Source organism: Pelodiscus sinensis, chromosome 6, assembly GCF_049634645.1.
Source record: "Pelodiscus sinensis isolate JC-2024 chromosome 6, ASM4963464v1, whole genome shotgun sequence".
NCBI classification, from domain to species: domain Eukaryota; kingdom Metazoa; phylum Chordata; order Testudines; family Trionychidae; genus Pelodiscus; species Pelodiscus sinensis.
The window spans coordinates 75840414-75856471 of NC_134716.1; the positions used below are offsets into that span (position 1 = coordinate 75840414).

At 44.0% G+C, this 16058-nt stretch overlaps 1 protein-coding gene across 9 annotated transcripts in view; it reads left to right on the top strand.

The window, feature by feature from the left end:
• The window catches only part of TMEM161B (transmembrane protein 161B), an 84859-nt gene that overhangs the window by 252 nt on the left and 68549 nt on the right, over positions 1 to 16058 (top strand). The gene's annotated exons all lie outside the window — the stretch shown is intronic.

Genomic DNA, 16058 nt, shown 5'->3' on the forward strand with positions numbered 1-16058 from the left:
CTGCGTTCGGGTAGCGGAACTGGGCAAGCGGTGCCTGGCCTGCGGGTTCGGCAGGTGGTTCCTGTGTAGCGTTCGTCAGTGTCTTCGGGAGGGGGGAAGATCCCCTGGGGGGTGTCCCCGAGGTGCACGTGGGCTCATGCGGTTTGTGTCTTCTGCGGGTCCTTTAACCTGCGAGTGGGAAGGGCAGGGCGAGAGGCTCCTCGGTCTGTGTTAGGCGGGATCCCGGGAGTGGGGCAGAAATGGTCGGTAACTCTATTCTGCCCCGGAGCCAAGGGGGAAGTGACTTTCTTCTTTCCTGCTGCGGTTTGAGGGGCGTTATCCTGTACGTGGTCTAGTCATCTGTGCCTGTTTCCAACACTCACCGAGGGCGTTGCGTGGAGGAGGGCATCAGGCTATCTCTGGGTGGCCAGGATTTATCCCAACGTGCTAATGAATTCCTAGGAGCTGGTATATGTTCTCGCTGGCTCTTCTTCAGCCATCCACTGTAACTAATAGACTTCCCAGAAGTAGGTTTGGCCAAGGAAAAGAATGGATAGGTAAGGGAGCTTGAAAACAAACTACAGGTAAATTGATTGAAAATTGATCTAATTGTGGTAGCGCATTCCCAGAAGTAAACTTAGACTGAGCTAAGCCTTTTTTAAACAAAAATGATGAATATGCTATGTTTGTAGCTGTGTAACTAGTAGCATATAAAAATCGGTTGCATTCTACAAGTGCAACTTCTCACATAAAGACCAGGACTGAAAATGAATTAAGTAAATATTTTGATAACACATTTGTTTATACAGAAAATGCTATATTTATTTGTAAAGATTCAAAGCAACATAAGGGTGGCCATACTGCAGGGGTGTCCAAACTTTTTTCAAAGAGGGCCAGATTTGAAGAAGTGAACATGCGTGAGGGCCGTCCCCGCACTCTCAGCCCCAAGGCGGAGGGCCTGCGGGGTCGGAGGCGGGCGGAAAGCGCAGGGCACGCCGGCCTCACGGTGGCCCAGGGGGCAGGGCGAACCCGCAGCCGAGTGGGGGAGCGGGGCTGCGGACGTGCCCTACAGGGCAGGCTCTAGGACCGCAGAGGCCATGGGCGGCGGCAGCAGCGCGGCCAGAAGCGGCGCGCTGGGCGCGCCAGTTCAAAAGAGCGCCGAGGAGCCAGGAGAGGGGGAGGAAGCGGGGGCTGTATTAAACTGGAACACGGGCCGCAATTGGCCCGCGGGCCGGACTTTGGACATGCCTGCCATACTGGGTCAGACCAAAAGTCCATTTAGCCCAGTATCCTGTCTGCTGATAGTGCCCAATACCAGATGCCCCAGAGGAAGGGAACAACAGGTAATCCTCACGTGATCCCTCTCATCACCCATTTCCAGACAAACAGAGGCTAGGGACACCATTCCTACCCATCCTGGCTAATGGGCATTGATGGACCTAACCTCCATGAATCTATCTAGCTCTTTTTGAACCCTTTTAAAGTCATAGTCTTCACATCCTCTGGCAAGGAGTTCCACAGGTTGACTGTGTGCTGAGAGAAGAAAAACTTCCTTTTGTTTTAAACCTTCTGCCTGTTAATTTTATTTGGTGACTCCTAGTTCTTATATTGTGGGAATAAGTACACATAACTTTTCTTTATTCACCAGTCATGAGTTTATAGACCACTATCATATCTCCCCTTAGTCTCTTCTTTTCCAAGCTGAAAAGTCCAAATCTTTTTAATCTCTCTTCATATGGGACCTGTTCCAAACCCCTAATAATTTTTATTGCCCTTTTCAGAACCTTTTCCAATGCTGATATATCTCTTTTGAGATGAGGCGACCACATCTGTGCTTAGTATTCCAGATGTGGGTGTACAATGGTTTTATATAGAGGCAATAAGATATTTTCTGTCTTATTCTTTATACCTTTTTTTAATTATTCCTAACATTCTATTTGCTTTTTTGACTGCTGCTGCACACTGAGTGGATGTTTTCAAAGAACTATCCACTAGGACTCTATGATCTCTCTCTTGAGTAGCTGTAGCTAAATTAGTCCCCATCATATTGTATCTATAGTTGTGATTATTTTTTCCAATGTGCATTACTTTACATTCATCAACATTAAATTTCATTTACCATTTTGTTGCCCAATCACTTAGTTTGGTGAGATCTTTTTGAAGCTCTTCACAGTCTGCTGTGGTCTTACTGTTTGGTCTTAATGGAAAAACAAACATGATATGTAAGCAGGACTCAAATGGCTTATAGAGCTCAGGAACACAGATCACTTTAAAATAATTGTGAGATGTAGAGCAGCAGTTCTCAACCAGGGGTCTAAGAACAAGTAGGTTTCGGGGGGTCTGCCAAGCAGGGCTGTCAATAGACTAATTGGGGCTCAGGGCAGAAAGTTGTAATTAGGCTACCCTGAACCCAGCTATCTTGGGCTGAAGCCAAAACCTGAGCAACTTAATTTCTGGAGCCCCATGCAGTGGCTTTGCTTGCTACTCCTTAATGTAGACTTTTATATGTAGAAAAACAGCTGTGGCACAGATGGGCTGTTGAGTTTGGATGTTAAATTTCAATTACTCAGCTAATCGAGTAGTTGATAGAATTTCCATCCACTACTTGATTAGTCGATGGGGCAGCACTTGCTATCCTGTTGCGCCTCAGCCTTTGAAATGTAGAAGAGCCACCCATGTGTTTTGTACGTTTCAAAGGGTGAGGCGCCACAGGGACCGAAGCAGTTCCTGCTTGCGTGGGATCCAAACTGCTGCGCCTCTCCTTTTGAAATGTAGAAGAGCCTCTGCTCTCTTCCCCCCCCCCCCCCCCCCGCCTCGTGGTGACGATGCTGGGAGGAACTGGCTCCTAAGCCAGCTCCCCCTAGCACTGGCTCCTAAGCCAGCTCCCCCTAGCACCGGCTCCTGCTCTCTCTCTCCTTGGTGCCTCAGATACAGAGGAAGCAAGTGAGAGGGAAGTGGCTCGTCAAGTAGTGATTCGACTACCTGATGAGCATAGGTTTCTTGGGTAGTGGGCTAGTCGCTTAAAACCCTACTGTGAAGTTTTTATTGTATGTTGGGGGAGCCTTCAGAAAGAAAAAGATTGGGAATCCATACTGTATTCTGATAAATGATACATAGGACATTTTTATTTTATTACTACTATTTTTATAACAAGAAGTAGTTTATAAAAATCTGTGAATTTGTTACTAAATGAAACTTCTGAAATAATTCTGCATTGAAAATTAAGATATTTGAATCAAGATTGGTAGCAAAGATCCTGATCCTGCCAAGAGATGTAAAAAATTATAATTGTATGCATATTCAGCAATATATAGTAGCAGCTCAAAAAATCTGTTTGAACATTTTTCATAACCCAAAAAGAGAGGTGCAACTAAGAGAGAGTGCCAAATGGCTCCTGAGAGTTAGTCACTATCACTGTTGTAGTGTATTGCAGTTTAGTTTGTGTAATTTAGGCTCTCATAATATCACTGGTGTTTCAAGGTAAACTTTTCTCCCCCCACAAACATACCGTTTTCAATTGTGTAGACTGAGGGCGTTTACTAGACTTTTGTGCCTCAACTGATTTGATTGCTTGGTTCAGATGGGGGAAGAGGGAGGCATGGCCACTCAAGCCTTCAAAGCATTACGTGCCCTGAGTTAATTGGCAATCAAAAGTCTAGAGAACACAGGTCCTTAATGTAAAGCTATGGCTGTACCTTCCTTTCTGAAAGTGTGTGTGACAATGAATGTTAGCTATGTTGCTGTACAGTCCTATTCGAGGCAAGGCCCTGTACTTTTACAATGATATAGGTGGTCATGATCAACCCTGGATAGGAGTATGTAGGGTAGACTTTACATTTAGTTGTGTGATAGAATGACAACCATCCATCTTAAAAGACAATAGTGTAAGCACGACAAGCACTTACAAAGTCCAATTCTGAAGTGACAATAGCATGCTCCAAATAATGTGGGTGTAAAGCCAGGAGGCAGAAGAAGCATTACTAGTGCTTAAGGTCTGCTATATTTCTCATCTGTCCGCTTCCTGTCTGTGAACTACCTCCTATCTTCGGCTTATTTGGCTCTGTGGTGTGGCACAGCCTTCTGTTATAGCCTGTTGCTTATCTGCATCTTCTAAGGGAATTAATCAAAAAAATTAAAATTCAGCACATGATAGTCTAAACTTTGGTAAAGTTCAGCATATTTTGTTTGTCAACATAATAAACATACTAACCATATAATCACACAATTTTCAATTATTTGCTGCCAACTAGTTTGAAATAAATTACTAAAGGAATTGAAAATGTTGTTAGTGTTTCTGTTACTTTGACAATTAAAAAATAAAAAGCCTTTGCAGAATTCTAAAAATTTGAGTTTTTTGGTGCAGAATTCTTTCTAATATCAGTTCTATGTGGTGCAATCTCACTGCAGACAGCTTGGTGTAGAATCTTGATGCATAGGGGATCAGTGCAGGGGGAATGGAACTCTATAGAGATGTCCAGATGAAGATGGTTGGGGCTCAGTATGGGAGGAGGGCTGTGGTGGTGCTGTAAGGGTGCAGCTTATCGGGGGTTCATGGGGTGGGGACCTTGGTTTGGGAAGATCCTGGCACATGTTGAGGCTTAGTGGAAGACAGAGTTCCAGGTGCAGGTGGCTCTTGATGCAATGGGGGCATGGTTGGAGAGGTTCCAGGTTTGTGGATGGAGGAAGGGGTCACTGTACCCTTCTCCCTGATGCTCCCCCATATGCTCAACCCTGGTGCATTTGGACCATTGGAGCATCTGCAAGTTTTCCATACAGGTGACCATTGAAATGTGTTCATTGTAGCCGGATTATCAAGCCAATGGAGGTATCTGTTAGGGAAGTTAATCAGCTAATTGAGTAGTCAATGGATTTTCCATGGACTACTCCATTAGTTGATAAGGAGGGAAACTGCAGGAGAGAAACTGCAGAGCTGCAGTAGGGTTAGCTTCCACCCCGGGCTCTGACTTTTAAATGTATTAAGAGCTTCCAGACACAAGCTGGTCCCCTGCTACTCCTTTATCTCTTTTGCCCCTGAGATGGTGCTGTGGGGAAGTAGCTTCCTCCATCATCAGCTCCTGCATTCCCTCCACCCCACTCCCGCTGGCGCGGTGCCTCTCTGATAGGGGTTGGGGAAATGACTAGTCGAGTCACTACTCAGCTACCCGATAAGCAAGTATATGCTTGTCAGGTGGTCGACTAATCGCTTACATCTCTAGTTGTCTGTGTTTTGAGACTTGGTAATTTTCTTAAGTACAGGCAGTCTCCGGGTTACGTATAAGATAGGGACTGTAGGTTTGTTCTTAAGTTGAATCTGTATGTAAGTCGGAACTGGCATCCAGATTCAGCCACTGCTGAAACTGACCAGCGGCTGATTCCAGGAAGCCCGGGGCAGAGCAGCTCTGCCTCGGGCTTCCTGTAGTCAGCGCTGGTCAGTTTCAGCAGCGGCTGACTTGGGGACGCCTGGGGCAGAGCAGCTGGGGTGCTGCCGGGTTGGTCCAGTAGTGCCCAGAGTGGAACCAACCGGCAGCGCCCCAGCTGCTCTACCACAGACGTCTGGAGAAAAGCCTGGTCTGCTGGGGGGGGGGGGGGGCACTAGCTGCGCCGCCCCCCCCCCCCTCCGCAGACCAGGGAGACGCGGGCGGCGGACAGAGACGCACCGCGGTCCCGCCGCCCAGGTCCTCCGTGGCTTTGCTCCGCGTTTCACTAGTCTGCTGGAGGCCAGAAGACCAGGAGACGGGGAGTAAAGCCGCGGAGCACGCGGGCAGCGGGACAGCCCAGATGAACCATGGTTGTCCGCTGCCGGCGTCCTCCAAGGCTTTGCTCCCCGTCTCCCTGGTCTGCTGGACACAGCAGACCAGGGAGACGGAGCAAAGACAGCCGCGGCGTGTCTGGGCTGTCCCGCTGCCCGCGTGCTCCGCAGCTTTGTTCAGTATCTCCCTGGTCTGCTGGGGGGGACTCCCCCCCCCCCCCCCCCCCCCCCCCAGCAGACTAGGGAGAAGCGGAGCAGCTTTTCTCGCCCCAGAGGACGCGGGCGGCGGGACCGCGGCGCATCTGGGCGTCCTGCCGCTCCCGTCCTCCGGGGCAAGAAAAACCCCGTTCGTAACTGCGGATCTGACATAAGTCGGATCCGCGTAACTCGGGGACTGCCTGTACTTTACTGTTAGGAACTTGGTTTCCCCACATGATATTTAAAATACAGCAAAGACAGCTTGTGTGGAATAGGGATGTTAAATATTGGTTAATTGAATAGTCAGTTAACTTCATGAATTCTTATCGGGTTACTGGACTATTCTATAGTCCCTGGGGATGGGGCCAGCAGTCGGTACGCTCTGGCCCCAGTCACGAGGAGTATGAGAGGCAGCAGCTTGGGATGCCAGGTGGGAGCTATTCTGTGAGGGGTTCCAGTCATGTTAGAGAAACTTGGTAGAGAATACAATATATATATATATATATATATATATATATATATATATATATATATTTGGCCATACAGGTGAGAATGGCTTATTTTTATAACCCTGGCCATGTCTAGAGAATGTTTATAGTAAGGTATTACTAGTTCAGTTACAAGGATGTTGGTATTTGTGAATATTCTAGAATAGGCAAAGCTTGGGCAGTGTAAAAATTCCTTGCTTATGCTAGTTCCAGCTACAGAGAATTTTAAATAAAATTTTGTAGTGTGAGTATGGCCCACCTTACATAATTACCAGGTGGCTGCGCCCCCTGCTTGCTACACTCATCAACCCCCTCTATCTGTCACAGCTGGATTGTGGCCTCTCTTCTTACTTGTGCCCCAGGGTGGTACCCTAGGGGGAGGGGTGGTCTGCCATCAGCCCTTTCTGTGGCCAGATGGGAGCTGGACTAGGGGGCCTGCCCCAGGATTGGGGTTAGGATTGGGCCTTGTTGGCCAGACTTCATTTTAAATAAAGTAAAATATTATGTCCAACACAAAAAGGTTTCAACTAAGGATGTAAAAGACTAGTTGACTAGGTCTCGCACCAGCCGAAGCAGCCTCTGGGCCGGGAGACAGGCCACACGAAAAGGCCGCAGCCAGAGCTGAGCGGGAAGGACCTTTGGGAGGCGGAATCTGCCCAGGCTGGGCTGCCAGAAGGCTTTGCCATCCCGGAACAGTGTCTGGGCAGGGAGTCTGTGCGAGGGTGGAGAATTGTTTTATATAGAGAGATTTCAAAATTAAATTGTCATTTATAGAGAGGGAGGAAGGGAGCCTATACTTGCTGAAAGTTGTAGCTAAACAGTAGCAGATAGGTTAGTTTATTCCTTCCTCATGCTGCTTTTAATAGTCATTTGTTGAACTCTGCCACTTGGTAATTCATGTCAATGAGAAGTTTACTTGAGGCCTTGTCTATATTCAGGCCTGGTGTGTTCACACATTTTGTACCTATGTAAGTCTCAGGAATGTGATTTAAAAAATAAATAAAACCGTTATACTGTTATGAGTGTGGATGTCGTTATACCATTATAAGGTGTTATATATCCAGGTCTTGTTTCTCTTGTCTAATGAGAATAAGTTACAATGGTATGAGGTAGATTTATAGCTGCATAATTGTATCAACTTTAGGGGATGGTTCTGCTGTAATTATAGGTAAAGCAGTAAACTTTTTTCGTGGATTAGCACTCAAGAGTTGTACTGGTTTAAATTGAAATTTTTGAGCAGATGTGAATATTTGGGTTAAAATATATTGATGTTTTTAACTAATTAAAGATCTCTCTTAAAATAAAACACTCGGAACAACCATTGACAGTGCCAAAAACTGGCAATTGAGTTTGAACTCTTGACATATACTACATATAGAGAACTAGCAGGCTTATCCAGCTTGCCTGGGTCCTTCAAGTCAGGGCATTGGAGGGTGTGTGTGTGTGTGTGCGTGCGTGCATGCATGCATGCATGCATGCATGCATGCAGGGGTGTGCAGGAAGGCTGGGGGCTAGAGATACGTTCTCCTTCCCAGGCTGCCCGTTTAGCCTGCCTGGGTCCTTCTCCCCCTTCCCCTAACCACTCTCCCAGGCCACCAGGGGCTTGTTCTCTTCCTCCTCTCCCCCTTCCGGCCCTGTGGCCAAGGGCTGGAAAGAGGGAAAGGGTTTGGGACGGAGGAGGGTGGGGGCAGCTACTTACTGGTGTGCTGGCAGGTAAGGTGACAGAGCCCCAGCCTTGCTGGCCACTCCCTTGGTGGTATGGCTGCCACCAGTGGTCACTCTCCTATCCCATCCCTGGGAACACCAGCCCCTCCCTTTGCATGTTATGGAAAGCTGTCTTTTCCCTGTGGCTTCCAGTTGTCTTTGCAGAATCAAACCCTTACCTTAAGTTAGAAGAAGAGGAAACTGCATACCAAATTTGGTGGCCCTTGCTCTTACTATTTAGGAGGAGTTCTTGTACAAATGGACTCTGACACAGATGTAAGATGCACTCTAAAATATATAGATATAGATTTACAGTTTAAGCTTCAACAATTTTTCTTGCAAACATTTTCACATTCTTAATTGTTTAAGAATTAAAGTTTGTGATTTATTTTGTATTAAGAAAGATGTTAATTTGAAGAATAGATCTTTAAAAACATGTTGCCTTTATTTATGGATTCAGATGATGCTTTCAGTGCTTGTCCAGCTGCATGATATTTAGTTGGGAAGCTTTATTCACATAGGATTACGGGAACATGAAAGTTGTTACTTAGAGATGTAAATGAGGTCTTACCTTTCTTTGCTTATGCTTTCTTCTTTTTTGAGCTTGGTTTTTCTAAAGAGATCAGAATGCTGCTTCAGAAAGTTGTATAAATGCTTGCACCATCATCTAGGCTGTAGTTTGGAACTGTATTTGAAATTGATATAGAATATTGGGACAAGGAAATAATGGCTTGTGTCCATTTAACACAGTTGCTAATTACAGTAGTCTTTTTTTTCTCTTTTTGCTCGGGTTCTAGTGTGGGTGAGCAATAATTTTTGAGCGGGGGCCACTTCAAAGTTTTTTGAAGTGGTTGAGGGCCTCAAACGGAAGGGGAAGAGCCTTTGAATAGCAGGCATTGAAAGGGCTTGCGTCTCCCCTGCAGTTCCCAGGAATCGTGTTAGCCAGAGACGGGAGCTGCAAGCCCTTTCAATTCCCACTATTTAAAGGACTCGCAGCTCTGGCCCCATTCTAGAGCATTGCCTGGGAGCTGGGACCTGCGAGCCCTTTCAGCTGCTTCTGTTTAAAGGGCTCACACCTTCCCTGGGGCTGTTTCCTGCCAGCCATGGGGAAGGTGACAGACTTTTAAATTGAAGCAGTTGAAAGGGCTCACGTGTAGCTCCCACAGAATGCGCTAGCAGTGGGGCGACAGCTACCAGCCCTTTTAACTGATTCTGTGTAAAGGGCTTGGGCGAGTCCTTTAAATAGAAACAGTTAAAACGACTCGCCACTCTGGCGCCGCTAGCATGTTGCCTGGAAGCACGAGCCCTTTCAACTGCTTCTATTTAAAGGGCTTGTGCCTATCAGGCAACACATTGACTGGCAGGTGCAGGGAAGGCATGAGCCCTTTAAATAGAAGCAGTTGAAAGGGCTCTCACGGCTCCTAGGCACGCTCTAGGGAGTGGGGCCTGAAATAGATGCGCAGGCTGGATCAAAGCCTTAGGTGAGCTGGATCCGGACCACTGAGTGGCTTTTGCCACCCATGTTCTAGTGTATAATGTGGTTATTACTCAATCCAGAGTTTAAAAAACTTTTACTATATGTCTGTTAACCAGTAAACTACAGCTGTTAGCCAGAAGCTACTATGTAAGATGCAGGAGAAGGATGTCTGTCTGTCTGTCTGAAGTCTAGGGGTAGTGTTGTGGTGAAAAGCCCAGTATGTCCCATCTTTCACACTGAGCAGCTGCAAAGGGCACAAGATACTGTTCCTGGACCCTGCTTGAAGGCTGTGTGTTTCATATCATCCAGCTACAGGTTGGACCTTCCTACTCTGGCAACTTTCAGACTGGATGAGGAATTTTGTCAGACCAGAGGAAGTCATTTCTGGCTCCTCTGCTGCCAACCCAACCACCTGCTCTGTTGCCCCATGGGTTTGTATACAAGACTGTTTTCCATCCCCCAGATTTTCTTTGCTATCAATCGAGTGTATGTTTGGCAAAGATGATGACTTGGGTGAACGGGCATGAGGGAAAGTCTAGTATTGGCTAAACCAGGGCTACTCAACATGCGGGCCGCATGCAGCCCACGGCCTGTTTGTTTGTGTCCCACGATGCAGTTTGGGTTTTACACAAGGTTCAACACGTGGTCCATGGAAGCCAAAACAAAAAAGTAGTCACTATAATGGTCTTCTGTTGTTGTATGTTTTAGTAGTTAAATTCCTAGACTGTCATTGCTCATTAAAAGTGCTGTCATGGGGGTAAATTGGGTGAATATTTTATTTTATTAATATCAGCAGAACAGACGTAAATGGGGCCTGCGTGTTGTGTAGTCTTACCTTAATCTTTGTATTCACGTCTGTCAGTGTGAAAAAAGTTTATTTGCATATATTTGTCTTTATATTTGCATGTACATGAAACCACACTTAAGATGCGGCCCTCGGCATATGCTGTGAGAAGCCCCCCGGGGCTTCCAAAGTTTAGTAGTCCTGGGCTAAACTGAACTGATTTCCATCAGGCTGGATTGCTGCAAATCAACAATTTTAATCATGTTTTGCATTCATACCTTTTAGTTATTTTCCTTTAAAAAAAACGTTTTTCATAGATTCCAAGGCCGGAAGGGATGGTTGTCTTTTCACCTGGCCATCTGCATAATACAGGTCATAGAACTTTCCCAAAATAATTGCTAGAGCATACCTTTTAAAAATATCCAAGCTTGTTCTAAAAATTTTGTGATAAGAGAGTCCATCGCAACTCTTGATAAAATGTTCCAGTGTCCTAACTCTCAAAAATATACACTTTATTTCCAGTCTAGCTTCAACTTGCTGCCATGGATCGTATTATGGCTTTCTCTGATAGAATGAAGAACCCATTATAGAAGTTCCCTACGTAGATACTTATAGGCTGTAATTGTCTCCCCTTAATCTTCTCTTTAGTCTAACAAAAGAGCTCAGTCTATTTAGTTTATTATAATAAGGCATGTTTTCTAACCCTTTAATCATTCTCATAGCTTTTTGAGCCATCTGCAATTATCAACATCTTTTTTTAATTGTGGATATCAGAACTGGACACAGTACTCAAGCAGTGGTTGCATCATTGTCACATATAGCGGTAAAATAGCCTTTCTGCTCCCACTCTGGCTTCCTTTGTTCATGTATTCTAGGATCATATTAGCTCTTTTGGCAACAGCACACAGAGCTCATGTTCAGCTGATTATCTACCACAACCCCCAAATCTTTTTCAGTCACAGGATCGAGTTCCCACAACTTTTTTTCATATGTGTATAAGTTTCTATTTAGTCCTGTGTACTGTTTGTACTCAGTTGACCAAGCAGTACAGATGGCTCTGAATCAGTGAACACAGTGCACTGTTCATTATTTACCTCTACCACAATTTTGGTGTCATCTGTAGACTTCATCAGTGAAGATAATATGATTTCTTCCAGATCATTGATACAAATGTTAAATAGCACAGGGCCCACAACCAGTCTTCGTGGGACCCCATTTTTAAATCTGTTTAAAGTTTTCTATGTTAATTTTATATTTTGTTTTTAACCAAATATTGAATGGTACCAAGTCAAACACCTCACAGAAATCTAAATGTATTGTATTCAATACTGTTATCTTTATCAACCAACTTGAAATCTTATCTAAAAAGAGTATGAGGTTAGTTTAAGAGGATCTAGTCTTCATAAACCAAGTTGATTGGCACTAATTACATCACCCCATCTTTTAATTCCTTATTAATCAAATCCTGTATCCAAGGATTTGGAGCAATCAAAGTTTTGAATTGCTCCGCTCCAGTACCAATAGTGACTGCTCCAGCTCCGCTCCGACTCCGCTCCGCGCTCTGACTCAAATGAATTTTTAACTAAATAAAAAAGTTCATACTGTAATTTTGAAAAAAACATTATTTTTATTCAGTTTTAAAACAATTTAAATGTCAACAATGATACAAACTAGAATCATTCATAATTCAATCTGTAAAAAATTATTGCAGCAATCAAGTTGTCTTTCATAGCCTGCCACAGATCATTTAAAGTTAACTTTAAAGCCGAAAACAGTCGCTCTACACTAGCTTGTGTTGTTGGCATGCTCAAAGCAATTCTACAGGCAGCCTGAATGCGGTGTGGGTAGCTGTGAATGGCCTGAACTTTTAGCCTACCGATAGACTCCATCGCCTTACAATCTTCCCGAAAGTTTCTCTCGAATAATGCTTCACTATAATTATGAACCGCAGAAACTCGCCAGCGTCTTTCTTGTTTATCTAATTCCTTTTCAAAGTCGTCATCTTCTGAAGAATTGGTGCTTGAATTATCTCCATTTCCCTGTGATGGTTGAAGATGTCTCTGGGATGAATGCTCAAACAAATTCAGAGTAGAGACGGAAGTTTGAGAACAGCTTGCTATTTCTGAAGGATGTGAATTTTCCGAAACCACAAATTTGATTGTTGATTACTCCTTTTGTTGTGCTTCATTTTCTTCAACCTCTTTCGCTGAGTTCAAATGTAGCAATAGATTTTGTTTTTCGAGTCATTGAGCAATATCAAGGGACCCTTCCTTTGCCTTCGGTATTTCCTTTGAGGTAAGAAGAATCCGATAGCGTGGGTCAACATAAACTCCAGCAAGGAAATGAATATTGTCAAAAAGCTTCTCTTCACGTTTGTGCATGGAGGATAGAATTCCTTCTGCAATTTGTCCACCGTTTTCTTGCAAGAATTTTGACCGTTTTCGCCATTCCTTCATTAAAACTCCCGGGGTTACATCGTCAGCTTGAAGATTCACAGTTGTTTGATTTGGCTTTGCCATGAGGTCTCGCAGGTTCTTCACTTCGTCCCGTTCAGCTTTTAACTTGAGTTCTCTTGTTCCAGCAGCAGCCACTTGTTCACAGTAAGATTGAAAAATGAGAAGCTGATCAATCATTGCAACTGTTGAACCCCAGCAAGTCTCAGTATCCAATGATTGAATTACCCCATGTAGATCAAGCAGAACACTTCTGATATTTGGGGTTCGTAGTTTGACAACGACTTGTCGAATTTTTGCCAGAAATTTCTTCGCATGTTCTTTGTTAAGTTCATCCCAGATTGCCAACTGAAGAGTGTGAATACCACACCTCATCAGTTGGACTTTTGAGTCCTCCTCATGAAGCCATGTTGGAAGTATGAGGCTAGGGTCATTTACCCATTGTGCAGCAGCATCCATGTTGAGTTCAATTTCATCCATTCCTTTAGTTCCTTCATCAGGCAAAATAGCTTCCGTTCTGTCCACATCCCTCTTCTCAGAGGTAGCAATGGTTTCATTGTATTTGCTAAAATTTTTGATGGCACACGTCATATTTTCTACATTGTCAACGCAGATGCTCAGCACTTGCATTTCACTGATCCCAGATTTTTCTAAAATAGCTTTTACTTGACTTTTCACGTAGGAAGAATCGTGATGCCCTTCAGTGTCGATTATGTCCAAGGTTTTTACCACAGTTTTATCTTTTCCTTCTTTGTAGTACTGAGCATTGATTGCAAGGAAATTTCTGTTTCCATGGGTTGCCGCATTCATTTTCAGGTAGCACAATTTTTGCTCCAAAGCTTTCTTGAGCTCTTTGCGATCAGACTCAGCTGTGCTGACAACTAAATGATGAACCGCTTCGTGCCCCATTGAAACGCCAAGCTACTGACCCATTTCACCTGCAATTTTTTGGAATCCTTTGTTCTTTAGCCAGAAGGTAGTGAGCAGTGTTGAACTCAAGCAAACCATTTCCATCAGCCCTTCACAGAAAGTATTGGCATCCATGGTGACTGTAACCTTTGAGGACTTCAAATATGTGTCAAGTTTTGTTTGCTCAATTTTGAATTTCTTTTCAGATGAAGCTCCGCAAAAAATCTTTTCTCTGGGAGTTTTCAAAGAGCCAGATGAACGTCGTTTAGCCGTGTCAGCTTTCTGTTTTGCCTCATCTTCCTGGTCCTTTTTTGTAACCAGAGCCGTATAGTTTTCAGGATGGTTACATTTTACATGCTGCCAAAGGTTGAAACTTTTCACGGCACTTGTTTCTCATGTCTTGAAGCTACATGGTTTGAGCTCGCCATTCACTTCATTTTCCACCTTGCACATTGCCGATTTCTTCTTTGCTTTTCCCCAAAGCCCAAATTTATGCTTTTCAAATTCAAATGTAAAGACCTCATTGAGATCCTTTTCCGTAAATTGGCTATCAATCATGGGGGGTGGATTTGATTTTTTTGTTGAACCCATGGCCAAATCTTCTTGTGCTGCTACCGCATCCAAATGTTTCTTGTTATGACCTTCGAAAAGCAATGAACAAAATCATTACATTTTTTATAATGTACCTGCTTGTGTTATCTTAACTGCTTAAGGTACTTGGAATTTATTTTGGATTTTCTGGACAAAAATTATCACATTTTCTTTTTACACAAAATTATTATTAAAGTATATTTTAATATTTTAACATGTTTCTTCAGTTTTTACCAGTATTTAAAAAGGGCTCTAGAGGCGATCCTGGCAATTACAGACCGGTAAGTCTAACTTCAGTACCAGGCAAATTAGTAGAAACAATAGTAAAGAATAAAATTGTGAAGCATGTAGAACATAATTTGTTGGACAAAAGTCAACATGGCTTCTGTAAAGGGAAATCCTGTCTTACTAATCTGTTAGAGTTCTTTGAAGGGGTTAACAAACATATGGACAAGGGGGATCCAGTAGATATAGTATACCTGGATTTTCAGAAAGCCTTTGACAAGGTCTCTCACCAAAGGCTCTTGTGTAAATTACATGGCCATGGGATAAGAGGGAAGGTCCTTTCTTGGATTGAGAACTGGTTAAAAGACAGGAAACACAAGGGTAGGAATAAATGGTAAATTTTCAGATTGGAGAGGGGTAACTAGTGGTGGACCCCAAGGGTCAGTTCTGGGACCAATCCTTTTCAACTTATTCAGAAATGATCTGGAGAAAGGGGTAAGCAGTGAGGTAGTAAAGTTTGCAGATGATACAAAACTGATTAGGATAGTCAAGACAGAAGCAGACTGTGAGGGACTCCAAGAAGATCTCACCAAACTAAGTGATTGGGCAACAAAATGGCAAATGAAATTTAATGTGGATAAGTGTAAAGTAATGCACATTGGGGAAAAATAACCCCAACTATACGTACAGTATGATGGGGGCTAATTTGGCTACGACAAATCAGGAAAGAGATCTTGGAGTTATCGTGGACAGTTCTCTGAAAACTTCCATGCAGTGTGCAGTGGCGGTCAAAAAGGCAAATAGGATGCCACGAATAATTAGGAAAGGGATAGAAAATAGGACCCAGAATATCTTACTGCCCCTGTATAAAACTATGGTACGCCCACATCTTGAATACTGTGTACAGATGTGGTCTCCTCACCTCAAAAAAGATATTTTGGCCTTGGAAGGGTTCAGAAAAGGGCAACTAAAATGATTAGGGGTTTGGAATGGGTCCCATATGAGGAGAGGTTGAAGAGACTGGGACTTTTCAGTTTAGAAAAGAGGAGACTGAGGGGGGATATGATAGAGGTCTATAAAATCATGAGTGGTGTGTAGAGGGCCGATAAAGAAAAGTTATTTATTAGTTCCCATAATAGAAGAACTAGAGGACACCAAATGAAATTAATGGGGAGAAGGTTTAAAACTAATAAAAGAAAGTTGTTCTTCACACAGCGTGTAGTCAACCTGTGGAACTCCTTGCCAGAGGAGGCTGTGAAGTCTTGGACTATAATAGAGTTTAAAGAGAAGCTAGATAAATTCATGGAGGTTAGGTCCATAAAAGGCTATTAGCCAGGGGATAAAATGGTGTCCTTGGCCTCTGTTTGTCAGAGGCTGGAGAGGGATGGCAGGAGACAAATCGCTTGATCATTGTCTTCGGTCCACCCTCTCTGGGGCACCTGGTGGTGGCCACTGTCGGTAGACAGGATACTGGGCTAGATGGACCTTTGGTCTGACCCAG